Below are 24,730 nucleotides of genomic sequence, written 5' to 3'. Positions count from 1 at the left end.
AGTCAATCAAGGTCAGATCTTTGGTTTTAAGCCAGTGTCTTGTGAAATTGCCTAGTCATAATAATAACATCAGGTCTTACAAGTAGCAGATTCTAAATCAGTGGGACTTGGAGAATTTGTATTTTTAAAAAGATTTGTTGTGGAATATTTTATGATTGAGTGAGGATGGAACACATTTTTTCTTCTTCCTTTCACAAATTTAATCAAAAGTTTTATTTTGAAGGAATACATTTTTCTAAGCAGACACCTCAAAATATTGTCCAGTACCTCCTCTGTAAACAATTACCCAATGGTTGCAAAAAATGCAGCAACCTCACATCTTCCCATCTCTACTGAATGAGGATCTCTGGGGGAAGAACCCAGGAATTTATGTTTTAAGCAAGGGTTTTTAGGCTCAGTTTGAGAAATGTGAGAGAATAAAAAGTATAAATCTGGTCAAAAGAACAGATTCCAAATTATTTGAAAGCACTAAGAATTTCTTCTTTGAATTGAGTTCTTTCTTCCTAAAGGATCAAAAGCAGATTTATAATACTTCCTGTTAAATTATCAGGTAACTTTCTGAACATTAAATGCCTATAGGATTGTTTTATCCTTCCTCTGCTTACCTGATGTGTGCTTTTTCTGAAAAACATGAAATACTATCTTTCAATTTTCTCAGGATACATTCTTTGTTTTCATCTCTGCAGTCAAAGTATGCACACTTTAGGCGATGTTTCTTTTTGGATTATTTGAATTGCTATATATAATTATCCTTGATGTTTGACATTACAGATTGCTAATTAAAATCATAATCTTAAAAAAAATCATAATCTGATGTCTTTAATTTAGTGCTAGATCACTGTACTAGTTTCCTAGAGCTGTGGTGATAAGTTACCATAAACTTGATGGTATGAACAACAGAAATTTATTCTTTCATAGCCTGGATGCCAGAAATCTGAAAATTAAGCTGTCAGAGGGTTACTTCCCTTGGAGGATTTGAGGAAAAATCTGTTCCATGCCTCACTCCTAGTTTCTTGAGGTGCTGGCAGTCTTTAATATTCCCTGGCTTTTAGATGTATGACCTTAATCTCAACCTATGTCTTCACATGGCTGTTCTCATATTTCTGTGTCATCAACCTCTTTTCTCTGATAAGGGCATTCATTATTGGTCTTAGGGCCCACCCTATATTCAGGATGACTTTATCCCAGCATACAATTAAGTTCACATCCAGAGATATCTGGGTTTAGGACTTGGACATATCTTTTCAAGGGATGCTATTCAAACCACTAAAATCATTGAATATTAACTATCTTTAATATTCCTAAGAAAGACATGTAGCTTATTAAACATACACATGTAACTATGTTAATTGTACATTTTATGCATATTTTTTCAAGATTTTCCTTTTAGGCAAAGCTAAAACAAAATAGCATGTAATAGCATATCTAGGCTTTTTACAAAGAGTTTAGATATTCCTCCAACTTGAAAGATATTAACTACCTCTGCATTTATATATGATATATGCATGAATTCTAAATTAAACTGGAATTTTAGAATTGAAATAAATTTAGCATGTGCATTTTTTGTTAGATGCATCTAATTATCAAACCCAGTCACCCACTATACTGAATTTGGTGCTATCCAAATATATTCAAGTCTTGTCAGTTTTTTGGAAGTGAATAGTATTCAAATTTATTTTTATGTGAACTTAGAAATGTTTTGAGCATTATATCCAATATTTGTTCAAATCCATATCAATTTTTGCTATTCAGAATAGCCTTAAATTCAAAAACACCTCTGATTTTGATTTCAAGAACGACAATGACTGTAAGCTGAGAGGTATAGTCAACCAATGATTTTGTTTTTTGCTTAAATATTTTTAGCTAAAATAATTCCACAGTGAGTAGAAAATTTCAAGGAAACCATTAATATGTTCTTATATTTTCATTCTTCCCTCTCCCCTCAGTATTATAACACATGTATGGCATCTTCTTAAAAATTCTCAGTTGGCGCAATTTCTGAAAGGAGAAAATAGGTCTGCCAGCACACTCCTGCCAAGCACTGGGAGTATAGCTTTCCCATTAAATTCACAAAGTGTAGTCCGTTTGGCCCCAGGAGGCTTGGGCTGCTTTACCTGCTGCTGTAATGAGAATATACTGACACATTTTCATTATGAGATCAAAGGAGAAGGACGTTACATGAAGTCACTTGCAAATGAAATATCAAAATTGGCCAGAGTATACACTTTCATTCTAATCAAATACCATTCTCTTTTTCCAGAATCAATAGAGGAAACCAAAGAAAGGAGACACTCCGTCTGAAATTAATATCGCTGGTGAAATCAGACTTAAAGTGGGTCCATTTATTCACAGTTGACTTGAATAACTGAAACTTGGACTTTATAATTAGAATGTCTTGGAAAAAGCAACTTAATTTATAGAGGGACACAAAAAAGTAACAAGTGGGCTTTATTGGTTTTAATAGTGAGTTGTACTATATTCTTGATAATTCAACGTGAAATGGGTCAGATTATATCAAATGATCATTTTCTCCTAAAATATAGCAGTAGAATCTTTTTCAATTACATCTCATTTAATCTAAATAATTATCTTTTAATATATTCTTTATCTTTAGTGAGCTTAATTCAATCAGCTAAATTTGTTTTCGTTACTACTATGATTGATTCATGACTATTGTCACCAACTATAGCAAATCAACAAAATGTTTTATTAGAGAAAGGTGAGACTTATGTTTGTCATACTGTTTAGGGCTAATAAGAACATATCAGTTCTCTCAAATTCATATGTGAAATCCTTAATGTTTTTTGAAAAACTGTTTACATTGTAGCAAATTGAGAAGTCTATAATTTGCTCAAGGTATTTTTTCCCCTCCAAATTGCAAAATCTGAATGATGTTAGGTAGGAGGGCTTGGATTTATATAAAAATAATGTGTGGCATATTTGTGGGAATATACTTACCCATTTCCTTTCCTGGCAATACATTATAAAACACATATGCTTAAATATGTATGGTATGTAGTACCCGATATTTCACCATTAACTATTATGCATTTATAGTTGTAAATAATCAAATTGGTAATAATAAATATGCTTATGGTGTGATCGCCCCATTGCTTCATCAAAATGGGTACTATAAATTTCTATCTAGGATCTTTTTCTTTTAAATTCAACCTAGAGTCACCAGCCTTTCCAACTGAAAGTCAATGGATAGATAATTATATTCAGTAGTTATAGGCCCTCTGCCATATCTGTGATCTTGCCAAGATATTACTATAGTCACCAGATTTGTATAAAATTGTAAACAATATCAAAGGCTGGCAGTCACAGCTTCTTTCTGTGTATTAGCAGATTTTATTTCAGAGTTATAAGAATCCTCATATAAAGTTCAGAAGAAGTTCCTATAATTTCAAAGCATATTAAGGTAAGTAATGGTGTCATATTACAAAGTCTTTTTTCCTACCAATAAATTCTTTTTGTCCATGGGAAGAGAAAGAGGTCAGAAGCAATGCCCACTACTTGGCCTGCATTTTTTTTTCAGGCAATTTAACAAAGTTTGATTTACCTCCAAAGCAGTTAATCTGAACATCTGAGACTGAATCAAGACCCTATAGTTTTTTCATCGTTCTTGTTCACTATTTAAATAATAGTATAATTGACATGTAGATTAGATGTAATAAATGGAAAATATACATATGAGCTTCCCAAATATACATTTTCTTTTTTTTTTTAAGATTTTATTTATTTATTCATGAGAGACACAGAGAGAGAGAGAGACAGAGACAGAGACCCAGGCAGAGGGAGAAGCAGGCCCCATGCAGGGAGCCTGATGTGGGACTCGATCCTGGGTCTCCAGGACCACACCCTGGGCCAAAGGCAAGAGCTAAACCACTGAGACATGCAGGGATCCCCATACATTATCTAAAGAAAACATTGAGCATGTATTTTTTTAAAGAAAAACAATAGTTCATAATCTGAATATATTGTTGGAGATAAAAATAAATCAAAATTAATTAACAATGAGGACCCACCCTGATAGATTCAATACAATTTTATTTCAATTATCTCTTCTGAAATCCTGCTTCTGAGCAAAAATTATTTTAGATTTTATCATTCTAGAATAAGATAGCAAAGACTTTTGTATATGGAATATTCTATTAGAGAACGTTTACCCTTATGGCTAATTACTAAAAGCAGGTAATGATAATAGCTACTCAGCTGCACTAAAATAACTTACTCATCATATGATCATCATTAAAGTAATATTAAGGGGGCTATTTTGATGTGAAATGAAGAGTTTTCACCATATGATTCATTTTATTCTTAAGTGTAATCACATGGCTGTAGTCATAGATAACACAAAGAAAATGGGTACCCAAGGGTTTGACTATATTCATAAAACCAAATTATTGAACTCGGTCATTACTCTATTGTTTTTAATCATTTGGAGTAGACATTATGGCTATTTAATAATTATGCATCTGGTAATTCTCCACAATATCTAATAATTAAATTCTCCTGTACTTCATTTGAGGCCCTTTGAAATTCATATTATTTCTTTAAAGACACTTCACCAAGATGCACTTAATTTTATGTGGCAGACTATTGAACAGTCTGTCAGGAGACTAGTAACCATAGTCAGTGTAAACTGCATAAATATCTCTTGGCTTAAAGGTAATCTGTCTGCCATTGAATACTTCTGACACTTGTTAATTTGTTTAAAATGTCAGCCTTGCATGGGTGGCTGGCCTGGTGTAGCTGTGAGATCACTTAACCTGAATATAAACCTGAATCATTTGGTTTCCTTGACCTGACTGAGAATTTTTTTTTTTTTTTTTTTTTAAGATTTTACTTACTTATTCATGAGAGACACACAGAGAGAGCCAGAGACATAGGCAGAGGGAGAAGCAGGCTCCTTGTGGGGAGCCTGATGCAGGACTTGATTCCAGGACTCCAGGATCACAATCTGAGCCAAAGGCAGTTGCGCAACCACTAAGCCACCCAGGTGCCCTACTGACTAAGAATTTAAATGAGATCAAGCCATGTTGGAGAAGCCAAGGGAAGTTTTTGATGTGGGTGCCCTCCTCTGAATGAATGAATGAATTTTATGGAATTTTATTTCTCCAAGATTTGAAATTATAGGATAATTCAGTTGGATTTGAGCATTTAAACAATTTCCATAAATGGATCAAAAAAGTCTAATTTCCACAAGGTTCCTCAAAGTGACTCATTTAGACGACTAGATCTTGATGCTTACTCTGATCATTACTTCATGTTTCAAAACAAATTTGAAAAAGAAAAACAAAAGTAAAAGACTATCACTACCTAGTTTCATTCCTGGTTTTATTGTAAAACTAATAATCAAGACAAATTGATGTTGTTATGAAGATAGAGTAATAGATTAAACAATAAACTGAATGTTATACAAATTAAAAATTTTTGCTTTTCAAAAAACACTGGTAAGAAAATGAAAAATTAAGCCACCAAGTAGGAGAAAATATGTATAAATCAAATATATTATAAAGGATTTATATACAAAGCTCATAAACAATCTTTAAATTCAATAATAATAAAACAACTCAGTAAATAAATGGGCAAAATATTTGAACATAAAATCTACCAAAGAAGATACAGGGATTGAAAGCACATGAAAAGATTTTCAATATCAATGGTAATTAGGGAAATGCAAACTAATAGCACAATAAGTTACACACAATACACACATATTGAATTGGCTAAATTAAGAAGATTACCCATACTGAGTTTTGGCAAAGATTTGAACGCCTGCCTTCAGCCCAGGGAGTGATCCTGGAGTCCCAAGTTCGAGTCCCGCATGGGGCTCCCTGCATGGAGCCTGCTTCTCTCTCTGCCTATGTCTCTGCCTCTCTCTGTGTCTCTTATGTATAAAAAATAAAATCTTAAAAAAAGAAAAATAGTTTTGTACTTTCTTAAGATGATTAACAATTATCTGTCATATGATTTAGTAATTTTATTTCTAGATATTTCTATCCATCAATGAAAACATAGATGCTTACACAGACTTGTACATGCATGTTCAAAGCAGTTCTATGAGTATCAGTCACAGTAATAGAAACAACCCGTATGTCCAAAAAATATGTGAATTAACAAACATCTATAAATCCATATGCAGGTGAATCAATAAACATTTGTGGTATATCCTTTTAATAGACTACTACTCGGAAATAAAAAGAAATGAGCTATTGGTACCTACATCAATATGGATGGATCTTGAATAATGTTGTGTAAAGAAAATCATATTTTTTTAAAAGGATATGCATTATCTGTTTTCATTTAAATGAAATTGTTAGAAATGCAAAATGATATATAGTGATAAGAAACAAGTTATCTGGAACTTGAGGGGTTGGGATGAAGGGAAGGATTACAAAGGGGTATGGAGAAAACTTTGGGAGCAGGATGGATATGTTCATTTTTTTTACCTATTGCTGGTTCCAAAGATTTCTTCATATTAAAAATCTTATCAAATTGTGCACGTTAAATATATTCAATCTATTTAATATATATATAATTATATGTCAATTAGAATTAAAAGTATTAGACAATCATAAGATATTCTGTGGATGAAGATAAACAACAGAGTTTATAAGGGAGTCAGATAAACTTGGGATTAATACAAACTCTATCATTTACTAGCCATATTGCCATGAGAAAATTTAAAAGCCTTTGTTTCCTCCCCTATAAAATGAGAAAATAATATTTATCTAAGAGATAAAGCTTAGGATTTAAATCTTATAATGTTTACAAATGCTTTATGTAACACCTAATATATTAGATTCACAAGAAATATTAATTCCCCTTCCCATGGTATTTCCATTTCTAACAGACATACTGTGCCATGAGGAAAAAACATTGGGAGAAATGCTAAGTTAAGAATTGCACAAGTCATAATTTTTATTTTCCCCCAAAAATGTCATGAACCACAAAGAGGATGGCCCTAAGCATATACATGACAGACACCACTTATAGGCAGGTTTGAAAAATCATCACTTTCATTTAAAATCATACCCTGAAGGAAAAAGAAGTGTCAGGAATAGCACCCAAATAAGAAACATCTACAAGCCCAGATGAAAAGACAAGGTCTAAAATAGGTAACAGACCCTGTCATGAACAGGAGGAATTAGGTTATGACTACAGACAGTAATAGTCCTTCCCTACAACTTAAGAGTTGGAAAAGTTTAAGCACTTTAAAACTGAATATGTGACCAAAAGCACTGGAATGAAGAATGGCTGAGTCAGTGATTTTAGCAGTTAATGACAGAACTAGATCACCTGGAAATTCAGTCTGGCCCATTATGTAAGGGTGGATCATTAAAATATCAGGAAGAAAACCCAATTTTCTTTACATTAAAAGTGTGACTTAATTAAATAGATGGCCTAGACACAAAGCCACCATTTATAATATGTACGCTAGCATCTCTAGAATGAATCAATTGCCTTAGTTATTCAGAAAATTCAAGTTCATTGATCATAAAAGTGTTTTCATATCCAAAGCTTTAAAATATATAGCAAAACCTGCTAGGTATCTGTTCAGATGGTATGAGGAAAAATCATCATCTGAGAATAAAGATAGGTTCTTGCATCATTTCATGTAAAAGATGTTTCTGCATTAGTTTATATAATGGGAATTCTCTTTAAAAGAGAGAAAATCCGATTCTAGAAATATGATCATTCTCCCAAAACAATCTAAGTGATCATCTTTTGCTGGAATCCTATACCAAATCATATTTCACAATACTCAATAACTTTTTTTGTGAAGAACATAATCACTTCTGAATTGTATTTTGTGTTAATTTAGATTCCTGTACATTTACTTATATTCATACAATATTTTGCAAATTATAAACTCATTTCACCTACATTGTCTCATTTAATAGATTTTGTTTGGGGACGTTAAAAAGTATCCAAAATATACAAAGAGCCTTTGAGATTTGCAAATAAGAAAATGAACAAGCAGGTTAAAAAAATGGATCATAGACCTTATTACATACCTCACCAAAGAAGATATATAGGTAGAAAATAAGCATATGAAAATATATTCCACATTATATGTCATCAGAAAATGAAAATTAAAACAACAATGGCATGTCATTCTGCACATATCAGAATGATTAAAATCCTGAAAAAAGATAATAATAAATGCTGACAAGGATATAGAATGATAGGAATTCTTATTTATTACTGCTAGGAATACAAATAATACGCCCAATTTGGAGGACAGTTTAGTGATTCCTTACAAATCTTTTATTTATTTTTTTTAAATTTTTATTTATTTATGATAGAGAGAGAGAGAGGCAGAGACACAGGCAGAGGGAGAAGCAGGCTCCATGCACGGGAGCCCGACGTGGGATTCGATCCCGGGTCTCCAGGATCGCGCCCTGGGCCAAAGGCAGGCGCCAAACCGCTGCGCCACCCAGGGATCCCGATTCCTTACAAATCTAAACATTGTCTTAATATATGTACCAGCCATTGTTCTCCTTAGTATTTACTCAAATGACCTGAAGACTTATGTTCGCAAAATACCTGGACACAAATGTTTATAGCAACTTTATTCATAATTGCCAAAACTTGGAAGCAAAAAAGATGTCCTTCAGTAGGTAAGTGGATACATTAACTGGGGTACATGCAATGATGAAACACATCCAGAACAACAAAAAAAATAACTATCAAGCCATTTAAAGTCATGGAGAAGAATTTAATGCTTCATACTAAGTGAAATAAACCAATCTGAAAAAAGCTATATTTCATATAATTTCAACTATATGACATTCTGGATGAGGCAAAACTTCAGAGCTAATAAAACGGTCAATGGTTGCCAGGGGTTAGTGAGAAGGGAGAGATGAATAGGTGGAGCACAGGGGATTTTTAGGGTAATGACAGTATTCTACATGATGATGGGCACATGTAACTATACATTAGTCCAATCCCCTAGAATGTACAACACCAAGAGTGAACCCTAAAGTAAATCATGGACTCTGGGTGATAATGATGTATCAATGCGGGTTCATTAACTATAACAGCATACCGACTGGAGGGAGATGCTGATCATAGGAGGTCCTACATGTGCAAGAGCAGGGGTTATATGGGAAATCTCTGTATCTTCTACTCAATTTTGCTGTGAACCTAAAATTAAAAAAATAAAGTTTAAAAAAAATAAGGTCTGTTTTTTAAAAAAATTAAAAACTAACATGCACTTTTGAGACAATAGTATAACAGAGATCCTTAAATTAATTTGATTAGTAATAAAACCTGGATGAAAAAGACAAAAAACAAATTATATTGTATAAAAGACACACAGGGATACTCTATAATACAGATCACAAAACAAATGTGTATATAAAGATAAAATCTATATATTTATGTGTAATTGAAAATCTGTTTAAATACGGGCTTGGTAGGTGAGGAGAAAAATATTAAAAATGTAAAGGACGAAAGATTATAAGCTAGTTATATGCAGGCAATATCAATAGATGGTAGGAATGTTGACTCCGAGCTTGGAAAATTAACTATCAGTAGTTTGCTACTGATCTAATGAAAAAATGACCGAGTGTCACATTTTTCGTAGCAGGAATTTTTGTCTATCTAAAGAGAAAAGAAAATTATTGAATACAATATTAACTTGTAACTGATGCTTCAAAGGAAATTTGTTCTTCCTGAACTGGCAAAATTAAAAGTGTTCTTTTCACAAGTTCTGGGAAATATATTATCACTCTTGTAGGAAATTGATACTGTGCTCACAGCGGAAGGATATACTTTTATAGTAGTCTGTTCAGTGTTACAGTCCCCCCTTGATATTGATCAACACTAGCATCCTTAGGACATTCTCTGGGTAAGGATATACCCTGTGGCTAGTTTTTTGTTTTTTTCTTTAAGCAAACCTAACTGAATAAAAAATATTGATCCCATGACTTCACCTCATTAATACCACATTCTAAACAAACAAACAAAAAAATTAAGTGATTCAGTAAAGTAATTCAGAACAGAGACTGGAATGAAAAAAAAAAAAAAAAAAAGGCCTTCCCATGGTAAACCTAGTCCCTATTCTTAGGTCTATAACCAAATGTGTGAATTATTTTATAAAACGGAGAGCTTAATGCTCACTCACATATTGAACATGAAAGAATTGATTCAGTGACTTTCACATATACTTCCTTATATCATTAATACTACTATGAAGAATTTCAAGTAATTTCACAAAGGAGACCCTTTTCCATGTGAAAGATAACACATATTAGCTAACAATCCTTTCTAGATTTTTAGAAAGAAATTGAAAAATGCTGAACTATCCTGACATAATTTATTTTTCTTTTGTATTCAACTGTATTGTGGAGAAACAGGATATATACATTTATTTTGAATTTAATTTGATTGAAGTAGTAGCATTTTAATAGCTTATACTGAAATTTCTTGAATTAACAAGAATTTGTCAAGAGGTGCTCAATCAGAGTACAACCAGAGAACCACAAGTACATAGATATTTGTGTAATTCACATATTTAGTAAGTAATTCTAGTTTGGAACTATCATTAGTCTCTCATATAGTTTTAGCATTTCTTAAATCTGAAAATACCATTTGTAATTTACTTGTTTATTCATTGTCTTCCCTCCTACACCGCACTGCCTAGGAAAGCAAAAAATTATTTACTCAATAATTGGGCTATTACAAGGGCTTAGGGTGTGTCTACCACATATTGAATGACCAAAAGAATAAGTATTATATATATTTGCTTCAATATTACATGAAGAGGGGATCCCTGGGTGACGCAGTGGTTTAGCGCCTGCCTTTGGCCCAGGGCGCGATCCTGGAGACCCGGGATCGAATCCCATGTCGGGCTCCCGGTGCATGGAGCCTGCTCCTCCCTCTGCCTGTGTCTCTGCCTCTCTCTCTCTCTCTGTGACTATCATAAATAAATAAATTTAAAAAAATATATTACATGAAGAATGGATATCAATCCTCTGGTCCTTTGATGTGAAATTATTATTTAGGTCTTAGTGGTTTCCTCCAATATTTTTTCTATGTTGGAGGATTATTATAGATCGAGGGAAATTAAATTAATATACACCTTAGAGAGAGGTGATTGAGTAAATTCTAAATTGGTAAACATTCCCCAAGACTGTGATTTAATGCAGTTACTGCCCTGCAGGTAGCTTTTAATGGTTCCCATTCTCTGTAATTATTAAAGATCATTACTCTGCTGTTTACATATTCCTTTCTAACTACTTAAACTTATAGTTCCTGCTTCCTATTCAAGGAGTGTGTGTGTGTACAAACATTTGTGTATGGCATACAGACCAAATTTGGAAAATATTTTCAGATTTAACAGAAAACTTTCTGATATATTTTGAATTAATTTAAGAGTCCTGTTCTTCATTAGTTCTTACATTATGATATTGATGTTGTATATTTGTTTACATAACTTAAAATGATTTACTAAAATAAGAGATTGTGTTCCCTAATAGGAAATTGAGCATTTTTACAATATATAAGCAGCTTTTGTTAAATGTTATTGAACACATAATTGAAATTGTTTTTGCTGTGTACACCCTGCATATAGATTATTATGTTAGTTTGTTTACATTAAAAATAATTTTATATAGTAGAAAGAATAGGAAATCACTTCCATGTTTAGTTTATTTTAGCTATCCAAATGCTCTAAGACATATTACTGGCTTAATAATCTTGTTACTTTATGAAATGATGCTTATTTTTGTCACCAGAGCTGAAAAGCAAAGACACTACTGAAAATATTTGATTTATTTAGCAATTTGAGTTCTGACAGACTTTACTAATCTGATTTAAAAGATCTAATTGTAAATTTGTAAGTTGAGATAGCTGTGGAACTAACAGTGCACTGGAAAAAGTACACTATTTTAGGAAATTTATACTAGTCATAACCATTATTTCCTTGTTTATTTTTTTAAACTTATTCCTTCAAAACTGATTTGCTTTGCTTTTTAAAAGATTTTTTATTTTATTTATTTGACAGGGAGAGAGAGAGCATAAGCTGGGGGAACAGCAGCAGGCAGATGGAGAAGGAGAAGCAGACTCCCTGCTGAGCAGGGAACCCAATGCAGGGCTTGATCCCAGGACTCTGAGATCATGACCCAAGCAGAAGGCAGATGTTTAACCAACTAAGCCACCCAGCACCCCGTGATGTTACTTTTCAAAAGATATTTCCCCGATGGGTAGAAAATAAAAAGCTAAATTTACTTTACTTTTTAAAATGACAAAACAACCTATGTAGCATTCTTAATTCAAAGCAAAAATGAAAGAGAAATGGATAATTAGGGATTATTATCAAGGCAATAACACCAAAAAGGGAAAAAAAAATGAACAAAGAAAATTCACCCAGAGTATGTTTCAGTGTGGAAAGTATAGAAAATAATACCAAGATCTTGGTAATCTCTGAATAAATAGCATTTTGCTGAAACACACAGTTTGAGATTACAAATTATCTAGCAGGAATAACCTTATAAACTAGATGTACAGTGAAAGTAAGGACAAAACCTGGGAGGAATTCATGAGAGAACATGTAAATGTCTAAACATCCTATAGGTTACTTTGAAAAAGGGAAAAGTAAATCAGACTTTAGCTTTGCAATGGTTTATGGTGTGCAAAGTATAGATTATACAGATATACAAAAGCTAGTCATTTTGAATGGTGATATAAGTATAAATTCTGGGAAGGAGGATATTAGAAAAACAGTTTCCGTATCTCTTAATCTTCTCTCATCAAAATGCATAGAGCAACTTTGGCAGACTTTACACCAAGTGAGGCAGGGCTTGATCTCACACACATAGGGCTTGATCTCACCACCCTGAGATCATGACCCCAGCGGAAATCAAGAATTCGACCCTTTACCAACTGAGCCACCCAGCTGCCCCTTAAAATGCTTTTCAACTCAAAATACTTTTCACACATACAAAAATAAAACAAAACAAAAAACATTAGCAATGCAACTACACTAGAAGAAATCTTAAAAGAAATCCTTCGTTCAGGCAGTAGGAGAGTAATGCTTGATGGAAACCTGAATCTGTACAATGAAATGAAAGGCAGAGATAGTAGTACACATGTGGGTAAGCATAAAGAATTTTTTTCATTAAATGTCTTACAAAGTAATTGACTGTTTAAGGAAAATGCTGGGACATCTGAGTGGCTCAGTCATTTGGGCATTACACTCTTGGTTTCAGCTCAGGTTGTGATATTGGGTCATGAGATTGAGCCCTACATAAAGGGCTCCAGAATCTGCTTGACATTCTTTTCTCCTCCCTCTCCCTCCTTCTCTCCCTCCCCATCTGCTCCCCCCTTGCTCACTCTCATGCTTTCAAAAAAATAAATAAAATATTGAACAAAAAGGAAGAAGAAAATGTTATGATTTTATTACATCTGGAAGTAAAATGTTTGATAACCATAAGGCAAGGGAAAGAAGGAGAAAGTGAAACCATACTATGTGGTTCTATATATGAAGTGGTAAATTGTAGCAAGAAAACACACTGAAAAGTTACATATTATACTATGAACTGTAAAGCAATCACAAAAAAGTATTATAGTTAAAATCTAATATGTACAATAAGATCTTTTTTAAAGCTTTCTTTAAAAAAAATATTTTATTTATTTACTCATGAGACACACACACACACACACAGAGGGAGAGAGAGAGAGAGAGAGAGAGAGAGGCAGAGACACAGGCTGAGGGAGAAGCAGGCTCCATGAAGGAAGCCCATTGTGGGACTCAATCCCCAGACTCCGGGACCATAACCTGAGCCACAGGCAGACGCTCAACCACTGAGCCACCAGGCATCCCATAAAATAAGATTTCAATCATAAAAAGGAATCAGAAAGATTCTAATTAAAAATAGAGAAACAGAGAAAGCATCAAACACTAAACAAACAAGAATTTGTTAGGTTTAAGCCCAATAATATCAATCAATAATTATGTTAAATGTAAAAGTTCAAAACACTCCATAGCTCCTTCTTGTTCTGTTAACATAGTCCTCAAACACTTAGAGTAGCAATCCAGAACATAGTCACAGAGAAGATGAGGTGTATTGTTATCTGAAGCAACTCCCACTTCACCCTCACAATGCAGGAAAAATCAGATGGTTTATCTTTCCATGCACCTCAAGGCAGCTTTATCTCCAGATCCTATAAAATTGGAGTAACTTTTTTCTTTCCAGCAAGGAAAAAATTTAGATGTAAGATGAATATTTAGGGAAAGGAGAGGTTACAACAGGTTAAGACAGCAAACACACACATTCACTGAAACAGAAAGTCAGCCAAGGTCCCTATGCTGCTTTTTGTGGTGGAAGTTGAGCCAGTGAAGATGAAAATGTACAGTACCAAAGCTGTCATAAGTTTTTCTACAAAGTGACTGAAGACAGGAATCAACCAGTGATCAGGACTAATTGGCTGCTATAGCTGCTCTCACACTGCTGACAGGGCTTCTTTCATTCTTACTGGCAGTAAAAACTGCATTGTTTGGCCTTACATTTTTTCAACCATATGCTGATATCACACAGGTATTAGCTGCTAATGTTTTGTACCAACCAGCTCAGGCTTTGTTTCTTTGATCAAATACCTTTTTATTTAGTTTTGTTTTATAACATGTCCATTTTATTAAGTGGGGAGTAATGAGGCAAAAATACCTTTTGCCACATCATATGCTAACAGCAAATAAGCCTGTTACTGAGATATCAAGTCTGTAAAATGGAGGCATAACAGATGACTAAGTGTTAGCAAATTAAATGAAAATAATGTATATAAAATAATTCTTACTATGAGTGACATATAGAAGCACTTGGCTTGTTTCAAATTCTTTTCTAAAAGAAAGTTGATTTTAACCTATAGGTTAAATAGATCATTCAGAAAATACAAAGCTTGTTGCCTGAAACAATAGTTTAAAAGACCAACCACCACAGGAGTAATTTATCAAATAAATATAGAAAACCCACTTTTCATATAGGGTTTAAAGGACCACAACACACATGAGTGTTTCTCTTTCTCTTTGTGCTCTTCCCTAAATGAATTCATTTGATTTTGTTAGAGATAGCATATACCAAATTTATATGACCTTTGAACATATTTTTTCACATAACACCTTTAAATATCACCACAAATGGGAAATATTTATTAAGAAATTCACCATTGGACATTTCTTTTGATTTGTGAGATAGTATAAAAAAAAAAGCAAGAAAAAATGGAAATGTGTAAGAAAATTTTCTGAGTAGTTTTCCTTAGCTGTAACCCAAAATATTCTTTGTGCCTTTGGAAAAATAACCTAAAATTTCTGGACCTACGTAGTCATTCTAAATTAACAGTAACTTGATCATCTTGAGCTAAACCTAAGTTTTCAACTATTTGGTGTTATATGGTTCTGTTCCCTGTATGACTTTGAACTAAAGATTTTAAAAGCCATCATGGAGAAGATGAATATCAAAAAAAAAAATCCAGTAAAGTGTTTATATTTATCTAAAAATTAGTTTGAGGGGAAAAAAAAGATAGTACCACTAATCCCCCAGGTAATGATATGGACAAGAAGAATCCCATAAAAGGGTTTTATTGGATATAACAAATAGAGTATGATTTAGTAACTTAATTGTAAAACCTGGTAGGAAAGTCACCCATGGCTTCCCATTTTTCTACTAAGAAAGTGTTCCAGGAGTAAGAGTATGATCCTTGGAATTTATATTCTTATTTTGTCATTTATTGGCTGCCTGACTCTGTTCAAATTTGTGGCCTGAAATTTATCTCATGTAAGATGGTAATAATAACATGACCCTCCAAGGTCAGGTCAAGGGGTACAGTGTGAACAGGGTAGACCTTCATAAATGCCAGTTGAATTTCTTTCCTAATGATGTTCAAAATTGCAGCATTATACTAATCACAAATTCTCAATCTAGTCGTCAAATATCAAACAATGACAGTATATTTGGAAAAACTATACGTAAGACATAATGCCACTCTGATAACAAAAAGTTTAAAAAGTTTATGGAATTTAAAACAATAATATTTAGACAGTTGATAAAAATAGGTCAAAATTTTTTTCTTTAAAAATGTGAGAAAGCAGAGATGATTCTAAAATGCACTGGATCTTTAGAGTTATCCACGTATTTGATGAGGTTTGAAAAGGCAATAGTAAGTAGTTAGTCCTGTTGCTTTTGATTTTTTAAAAGAAATATATACATATCCATCTAGTAGACTATACTCATCAGTAAAGTAAAATCATTCACTGTTGTAAAACAAAATTAAGAATTTTGTAGATTGAGATACATAAGAGTAACATTTTTATCTGATGACATATTCCATATTTGAAAATCCTAACATTGTGTGATTCATTTTCCTAAGTGATTGTTCAGTCTCTGGCTATAGTGAATTCTTCCTATTGTCTCTAAACCAGGCAGACCTCTTTAAACCACTTCCCAAATTACTTGAGACCTAGGCAAGTTTTATGTTAGATTTTCAGATTTAGAGCTGAACACCCTGTGGAAACTGATAGGTTATTTTAAGTGCATTACCATAAGCTAACATGAACATAACAGTTCAAAGATGAGCTCTTATGTTAGCCCTCCAAATATCATCCCACAGGTTACTAAGTCAGCTTTCATTGTTTTCTGTTTTTCATATATTTTCTTTTCAGTTATTTTTATTGTCTTTTTATTCAAATTCATAGATCTCTTCTTCCTTAATCCTTAAATTACTATTATTCAATTACTATTATTCCTATCTCCTCATTTATCATTTATAATTTTATGTTTTCCACAGTTTGACTTTCTACTTACTTCATTCTCATACTTTCCATTTGCACTTGATCTGTATTTGATTTCCCTTTGCATTCCACAGTTCTTCACCTATTTTTTTTTAATTTTTTATTGTTCTTTCACTGCTACTTTGAATTCTTTATCCTCTAAGTTTGACATTTCTGTCATCTCTGGATCTGTGTGTTAATTGCTTATTATCTTTGTTATCAGGCAAGTTTTCCTGCTTATCCTCATTGTTAGTAACTTTTCATTGTGTACTGGACCTTATAAATGCTATTTTTTTGAGTGTCTTGATTTTGATGTTTTTTTTTTTTTCATTTAGGAATGTTAATTTATCTTGTGGCATTTAATTTTCTGAAGGATCAGCTTTATTCTGTCAAGACTTATTTTAGGTTTGGTTATGATAGATCTAGAGTAGTCCCACTCGTAAAGTATAATTTAGTCTTGTCTAAATACCTGATATACTCACCAAAGTCTGTTGACCTTGACTACTTGGTTCAGAACTTCTGTTTCTCCCAATACCGTTAGAGTTAAAGATCTTTTGTTAGCTCCCACTCCTCTCTCCTTCCAGAGGCTGTTTTTTTTTTTTTTTTTTCTAGTTCTCAGGGCATCTGCTTCTCAGCATGCGTACATTTGTGGTAAAAGGCTAAAGAGGATTCTTATGTAAATTTCTAAAGTGCCTTTATACACTGTTCTCCTCTCTTTTTACCTTATGCCACATTTTACTGCCACCTCAGCAGTCCCAAACTATCATCTTGGCCTCCTCTGTCTAGTGGGATCATAGCAATCTATAAATTCCTAAAAATGCAAAAACAAACAACCAAAAAACAAGGTTAATATGGACCTCTTCACATTTCTCTTATCTCTAGGATCACAGCTTAAAGCTAGCTCTTTAATGTCTAAACATATGTTTTGTATATATTAATGTAGTTTTATAATTGTCTGTGATGGGCATTTATCACAAGCCACTCAAACTTCTGAAGTAGTGCTAATTTGATATTTTTGTAGGAGAGAAAAATGGAAAATGAAAAACAATATGAATTCCCAAGGTGAAAGTGAAACGAAGGTCCAAGTAGGGTTTCAGCTATTTGTTCTATGTCAAATAGCTGAAGAAGAGAGCTGTTAGACTGAAACTTATCTTTTCAGAAAGTTAAAGAATGGTTCCTCCATTCTTGGTTCCTTTAATGGTTCCTACAAATGTTTCCATTAATTATATTAACTCAAACCAAAGTACCACTGACTTAGATAACAGGATCAACAGAAAGAGGTAAATTATGGAGAGCTGTATTTTTATCTATAATTTTGAAAAGAAAGTATGGGGGATCCGTGGTGGCTCAGCGGTTTAGTGCCTTCCTTCGACCCAGGGTGTGATCTTGGAGACCCGGGATGGAGTCCCGCTTCGGGCTCCCTGCATGGAGCCTGCTTCTCCCTCCTCCTGTGTCTCTGCCTCTCTCTCTATCTCTCTGTGTCTCATGAATAAATAAATAAAATATTAAAAACAAAAAAAAAGAAAAGAAAGTAAGCAAAATCTTAAAAAAAAAAAAAAAAAGAAAAAGAAAGGAGAGGAGTGCCTTGGTGGTTCACTTGGTTAAGCATTAGACTCTTGGTTTCTGCTCATGTCATGATCTTAGGGTTGCGAAATCGAGCTGTGCTACTGGCTCCACACTTAGCGCGGAGCCTGCTTAAAGATTCTCTCCCTCTACCCCTCCCCCATTCTCCCTCTCTTTCTCTCAAATAAATAACTAAATCTTAAAAAAAGAAAGTGAACTCTAAAGGAGTAAACAATACAATTATGGATTGTCACTCTACAACATAGCACCTATAAATACTTTTACGATTGACCTACTTTGTTGCATTTATACATCTATTTCTCTAGCTGTCCATAAAATCTTGAAGAGAATTTGCATTTTGTTATTTATTTGTCTAAATATCCCCAATACCTAGTATGGCCTACTATACCAAATACTTTTTAAATGAATGAAGATTGCATTCAGATTTACTTTGTTTCAAGGGATATTAATTTTTTATTTGATGTGAATTTATAATAATGGCTAACAGTGAATGCTACTAATGAGCTTGTCATTTTTCTAAATATTTATATTCAATTTATATTTATACCTTATAATAATCTTATTAGAAGGGTATATAAATAAGCATGGAGAAGTTAAGTCGCTTGCCCAACTTCCCGTAGCTAGTGAATAATGGAGGCAAGATTCAAACTCTTAGTGTCTAATAGTCTGACACTAGGGTCTTAACCAGTGTGGTTTGATACTTCTCAAACAAAAGTGCAAGTTATATTAATTAAAGAATTCCATGATAAAAGTTCACTAAAATACTACTTTTTTTTTTTTTGCTACTGAATGCTAAAATATATTTTAAAATTTTTGATGGTGATAGAGCATTAAATCTGTTGTCCTATAGCTTGGCAACAAAAACTTTTCAAAAAGCAGAGGTTGATGTACATTCAGAGACCTTGTATTATGAGTTAATTCTGCTTAATAAAGTAGAAAATGTTTCCATAGGCAAGAAAGTAGTTTTATAAAACCCCCAAACTTGGGATGAATTGGAAGAGATGGAAATTACAGAGCAGAAGTCAGCTTTAGAGTTTATGCTGCCTACTAATGTATTAAGAAAACAACAGCTTGCTGTTTACAAATTATAAATACTGAGTGTATTTTTCTTCACAGTTATTTAATTTTTACTCTAAAAATTTGAGTTTTTTGGCATTTCTGTTAAAATAATATCTACTTAGAATGGCTTTCTAACAACATCAATAAGTGCCCTTCCTGACATTGGTTCTAGTGTGGAAACCCAGAAGCCTACATAGCTTCAAAAATTAAAGTGAATAATTTTACAAATAAACTTTCATCATTCCTGTCATTTTTATGGAACCTAATCTAGTAAAAGAGAATATTGCAACTAAATGACTGACAGGGAAAGTCTCTTTTTTAATTGGCACTGCACAATTTATCAGACTTTGATGTCAGGGACACTCTATTAGGCTGTGAGAAAGTGATTGGTGGGATAACATTCAATTGAAAATCTCTGTGGATGATAGTTCATGCCACCATTACATCAACTTAATGAATGAGACCCAATAGTGTCCTCCTCTTCCTAGAAGGAACACATCCATCATGGAACAAAAGATTCCCCAGTGCCAATACAATGTCATGTTTTCTCTTCTTAGTCTGTGTGAGGACAAAAAGATTTCAGAGTCTAAACTATGAAAAGTACAGACATCCTCATCTCATGGAAAATAATTTCTTGAATGACATCAAATCATTACTTTTATAATATCTTGAAGATTATTCTACATGGATATTAACATATCTCAGGCAAACATGAAACTGTTCTCATGTCTTGTTCTTTGATGTGAGGTTTGGAAAACTATAAATTCTTAATTGTTGTCATTGCTATGCCTCTTCACATAGCATCTGAATGTAGCCAATAAAATCTTGAAAATATAATAACTAACCAAAGTCAGCAAAGATATTTCTAACTATTTTGACAAATTTCTGTATCTAGTACTTAAGTTTCCGAGGAAAATAAAATGGATGAGGCAGTGCAATGTTTTCTTTCTATCTCTAGTTTTTATTCTATTTATTTTCTTTCTTTTACTTTCTCATTTCTCCTTTTCCTCCTTGATTTTTTTTCTTCCTCTCCTTTTCAGAACATAAGAAAACCTCCCAGAGATTATAGACCTTGAGCACAATGCAAATGGCCTAAAATGAAACTGACATATCAAATGTTTATTGGGGGAGAGTGCTCACCACAAAAGGAGTGTGTGTAAGTCTTATTTATTTATTTATTTATTGCTTTATTTTGGAAAAGAAAAAAAAATGACACTTATTCCTGGATAGTGCACTATTACTGTGGCATCTTGATCTGGTCCAGATTGATTCTTTTAACTTCTACACTCCATATGATATATTTTACATTAGCAGTTTTAAGTCACCACACCATCTGTTTTTACTAACATCCATTAGACAGATATACAGTTGAAGGAAAATGTGCACAATCAACTTATCCTGTATCATATTCAACTATTAATATTAATGAATATTATATTAATGTTTACTTTCCTTTTAGTTTTTAAATATTTTATCTTTATTACTCTCATCTTGGTTCAAATTTCATTAAGTTCAAATTAATCTGACCGTGTTCTCAGTGTAAAAAGTTTCACTCCAAAATTTACACATTGTATATGGTATTCAAAATCATTTTTAGATAATAACTATTCAGTACTAGAAAAATTTAAAAGCATATTTTTAATCTTTCTGACTGAAATAGTTTTACCTAGTGTCTCAAGTATATTTTTTTCTATATTTCATTTTATTATTTTTTATTTTTACCATTGGTAAGCTGTTATGTCAAAAATCAGAGCTTAATGAAAAATAAACACCACCAATGTAGTCTTGCCAGAAAGGCTGATGTTATAATTTCTTAGAATTGATGTGAGCTACTGTTATTCAAGTCAACATGATTTCTTCTTTTTTTCTTTCCTTTCACTATTCACATAGTTCTTATATATATAGTCCATATGCAAAGTAGAGATCTCAAGTTCAGATAAAATAAGTTAAAAGGGAAAGTTATGAACTTTTGGTGGGCTTAATTAAATTACATTAAATAATATCTAGTTTCAATAGGTATTGCTTTCAAATTTTGTATTCTTTCAATGACATAATGTAAATCCTATATTGAGCATATACTATATTTCTATGTAATATTAAAATTACAAAAGACACAGTCTCAGCTTTTATAGTCGTTAGAATCTAAAAATACATCATTCTTAGGGCAGATTTCAAGCATATCATTGTCTTTTTCAAATATTTAAACAATTTTATAATAATTTCCCTTGCCTAAAGGACTTGCTGATATTTTTTCCACATTGGTCATCACCATTTGTCACATCAGGGAAAAACAATTTCATAGATTAAAGCAAGGATTGGTAAACTATAGCCTTCTGGTCAAACCAGCCACTTATTTTTGTTCAGTGTTATTGAAATTTGGTTGACTTATTGTGAAAGTTTAAGGCATGCAAAGTGAGAATTTGTATATATTCCAAGATGATTACCACATATGGTTAGTTTACACTTCCATCATCTCATATAATTTTTATAAATTAGTGATGAGAACATTTAAGATTCATATTCTTAACAACCATTAAGTATATAATATAGAATTTTTAACTGTTGTCACCATGCTATACATGAGAACCCCAGAACTTATTAATCTTATAATTGGAAGTTTGTCACTTTGACAACATCTTCCCATTACCCCAACTTCATCCCCTTGCCACCAGCACCTGGCAAGTATCATTTTAGTTTCTGTTTCTATGGGTTTGTCTTTTTTATATTCCACATATAATTGATGTTATGTAAACATTTATTTCACTTATTATAATGCTGTCATAGTCCATCCATATCATCATATATGGCAGGATTTCTGTTGTTTTTATGGCTGGATAATATTCCATAATATATATTACTACCTTATATTATTTATCATTATTATATATTATATTATTTGCCATTATTATTATACCAATTATATTCCATGTATATGTCTATATATGAATAATGAAAATTTGATTACATTTATATATATATATTATATATTAGATATAGATATATAGATGGATTTACTGGCAGACACTTGGGTTGTTTCCATGGTTTAGCTGCTGTGACTAAAATTGCAATGAATTCGAGAGTGCAGATATCTCATTGAGATAGCAATATTGATTGTGATCTTACAGGAAAAATTTAAAGCTTTCACCAAAGTATGTGACTTGATCTATATAGTTTTTATTCTTTTGAGATATGCTCATTCTATAGCAATTTATTGAGTATGGATAGCAAAAGGATGTTGAATATTGCCAAAAGCTTTAGCTTTTCCTGCCTGTATTGAAGTGACTTTATATTTTCATCCTTCCTTCTATTAACGTGGTTAATTGACATAGTTATTGACATGCATATATTGAAATATCATAGCGTGTCAGGGATAAATCTCACTTGATCATGGTGTATGATCCTTTTCATGTTCTTTTGAATTTGGTTGGCTAGTATTTTATTGGGGATATTTCTGTCTATATTCATTGAGAATATTGGCCTGTAACTCTGTGTGTGTCTGTGTGTCCTCATCTGATTTTAGTATCAGAGAATGCTGGCCTTTTAAAATAAATTGGGAGTGTTTGTTCCTCTTCAATTTTTTGAAGAAGTTTCACAAGAATTGGTTTTACTTTTTTAAAAAAATATTTGAATAATTCAGGGAAACTATCTGGTCTGGGCTTTTCTTTGTTGCAAATTTTTTGATTAATGATTCAATGTCCTTACTTGTTATTGTTTTGTTCAAATTTTCTATTTTGTCATGATTCAGTCTTGCTAGTTGTATATTTCTAGGAATTTATCCATTTATTTAAGGTTATCCAATTTGTTGGTACATAATTTTTCATAACAAACTCTTATGGCCCTTTACATTCTTATTGTATCAGATGTAAGTGTCCTTTTCATTTTTTAAAGATTTATTTATTTATTTATTTATTTATTTATTTATTTATTTATTTACTTATGGGGAGAGGAGAGACAGAGAGAGAGAGAAAGAAAAAGAGAGAAGTGGCAGAGGGAGAAAATCTCAAGCAGACTCTCCACTGAGCACAGAGATGGTCACAGGACTTGATCCCAGGACACTGAACCAAAATCAGAGTCAGACACTTAACCAACTGAGCCACTGAGGTGCCCCAGTGTCCTTTCTGATTTTATTTATTAAGTCCTCCTTTCTTTGTATAGCTAAGGTTTGTCAATTTTGTTTGTCTTTTGAAAAAGCCCAGATCTTAATTTCTTTAATCTATCTTGTCCTTGTTATATTTACGTGAGCTTTGATCTTTATTATTTCCTTCTTTCTGCAAACTTTATAGATTTAGTTTGTCTTCTTTTTTCTAGTTATAAATTTAGTTTGCTTGTCTGAGATCTTTCTTTTTCATTTTATAGGAACTTAGTGCTAACAATTTTCTTAGAACTGCATTTGATGCATCCCATAAGCTTTAGTATGTTTGTCTCTTTTCACTTATTTCAAGATGTTTTTGAATTCTCTTTTGGTTCTTCTTTGATCCATTGGTTGTTTAGGAGTGTGCTGTTTAATTTCCATGTATTTGTGAATTTTGCAGTTTTCCTCCTATTATTGATTTCTAGTTTCATACCTTTTAAATGGAAAATATACTTTGTGTGATGTCAGTCTTTTTACATATGTTGACTTGTTTCATGACCTAACATATAATCTATTTTCAAAAATGTTCCATGTATGCTTGAGAAAATGTATATTCTTGGCCTGTAATGTTTCTGCCGATTAAGGAGCAGATGGGCGGGCCTACTGGAGGGGGAGCAAGGTCGCTGTTGTGATTTTAGGTTTTGTGTTTTGCTTTGTTTTGTTTTGTTTTGAATTTGGAGGTTTCTGGATTGATGGGGGTAGGGAGATGTTTTTTAAGCTGCTTCTTCAACTGTTTCAAGCTGCAAATGTTTAAGAGAATAACATCCCCCCATCCCCGCATAAACTGTTGTCATTAAATCAGACTGGGATGCTACTCCCAAAGCCATTGGATATTCCTTTTCCAAGAGCAAAAGGTCTAGGCTACAGGGAGGGGGAGATTGGCTCCTGTGAGCCAGCTCTGGTTGGGGCTTGCGCCCTGGGATTGGGAAAAAGGGATGGAGCAGACTTTGTAAGTATATGCTAGGTATCCGATAGTCCTACAGAATTTAATGAAGAAACCTTATACAGCTTTTAATTTTTATATAAACTAACTCAGACCCAAGCTACAAGGTTAGAATTTTTGGTTGTTGTTGTTGTTGTTGTTTTTAAGTATCCGCCTGTTTAATTGCATCTAAATCCCCCCGTGTTTGTATTTTGGGTTGGTTTACACTAACCCAATATGTGGTTGCACATATTCA

At 32.8% G+C, this 24,730-nt stretch overlaps 1 protein-coding gene across 2 annotated transcripts in view; it reads left to right on the top strand.

Annotated features, from left to right (window-relative positions):
- The window catches only part of LOC144322204 (uncharacterized), a 233,116-nt gene that overhangs the window by 198,036 nt on the left and 10,350 nt on the right, over window positions 1-24,730 (top strand). The window contains exon 2 of one of the 2 annotated variants that reach the window (XR_013387779.1): window positions 20,461-20,572. The gene's annotated coding sequence lies outside the window, so the exon portion shown is untranslated. Of the gene's footprint in view, window positions 1-20,460; window positions 20,577-24,730 lie in introns of both variants that reach the window. The other variant, XR_013387774.1, reaches the window with a different exon arrangement.

Source organism: Canis aureus, chromosome 10 (assembly GCF_053574225.1).
Source record: "Canis aureus isolate CA01 chromosome 10, VMU_Caureus_v.1.0, whole genome shotgun sequence".
NCBI classification, from domain to species: Eukaryota; Metazoa; Chordata; class Mammalia; order Carnivora; family Canidae; genus Canis; species Canis aureus.
The sequence above is the reverse complement of the archived record's forward strand: the minus strand, read 5'-3'. Positions and strand labels throughout refer to the sequence as shown.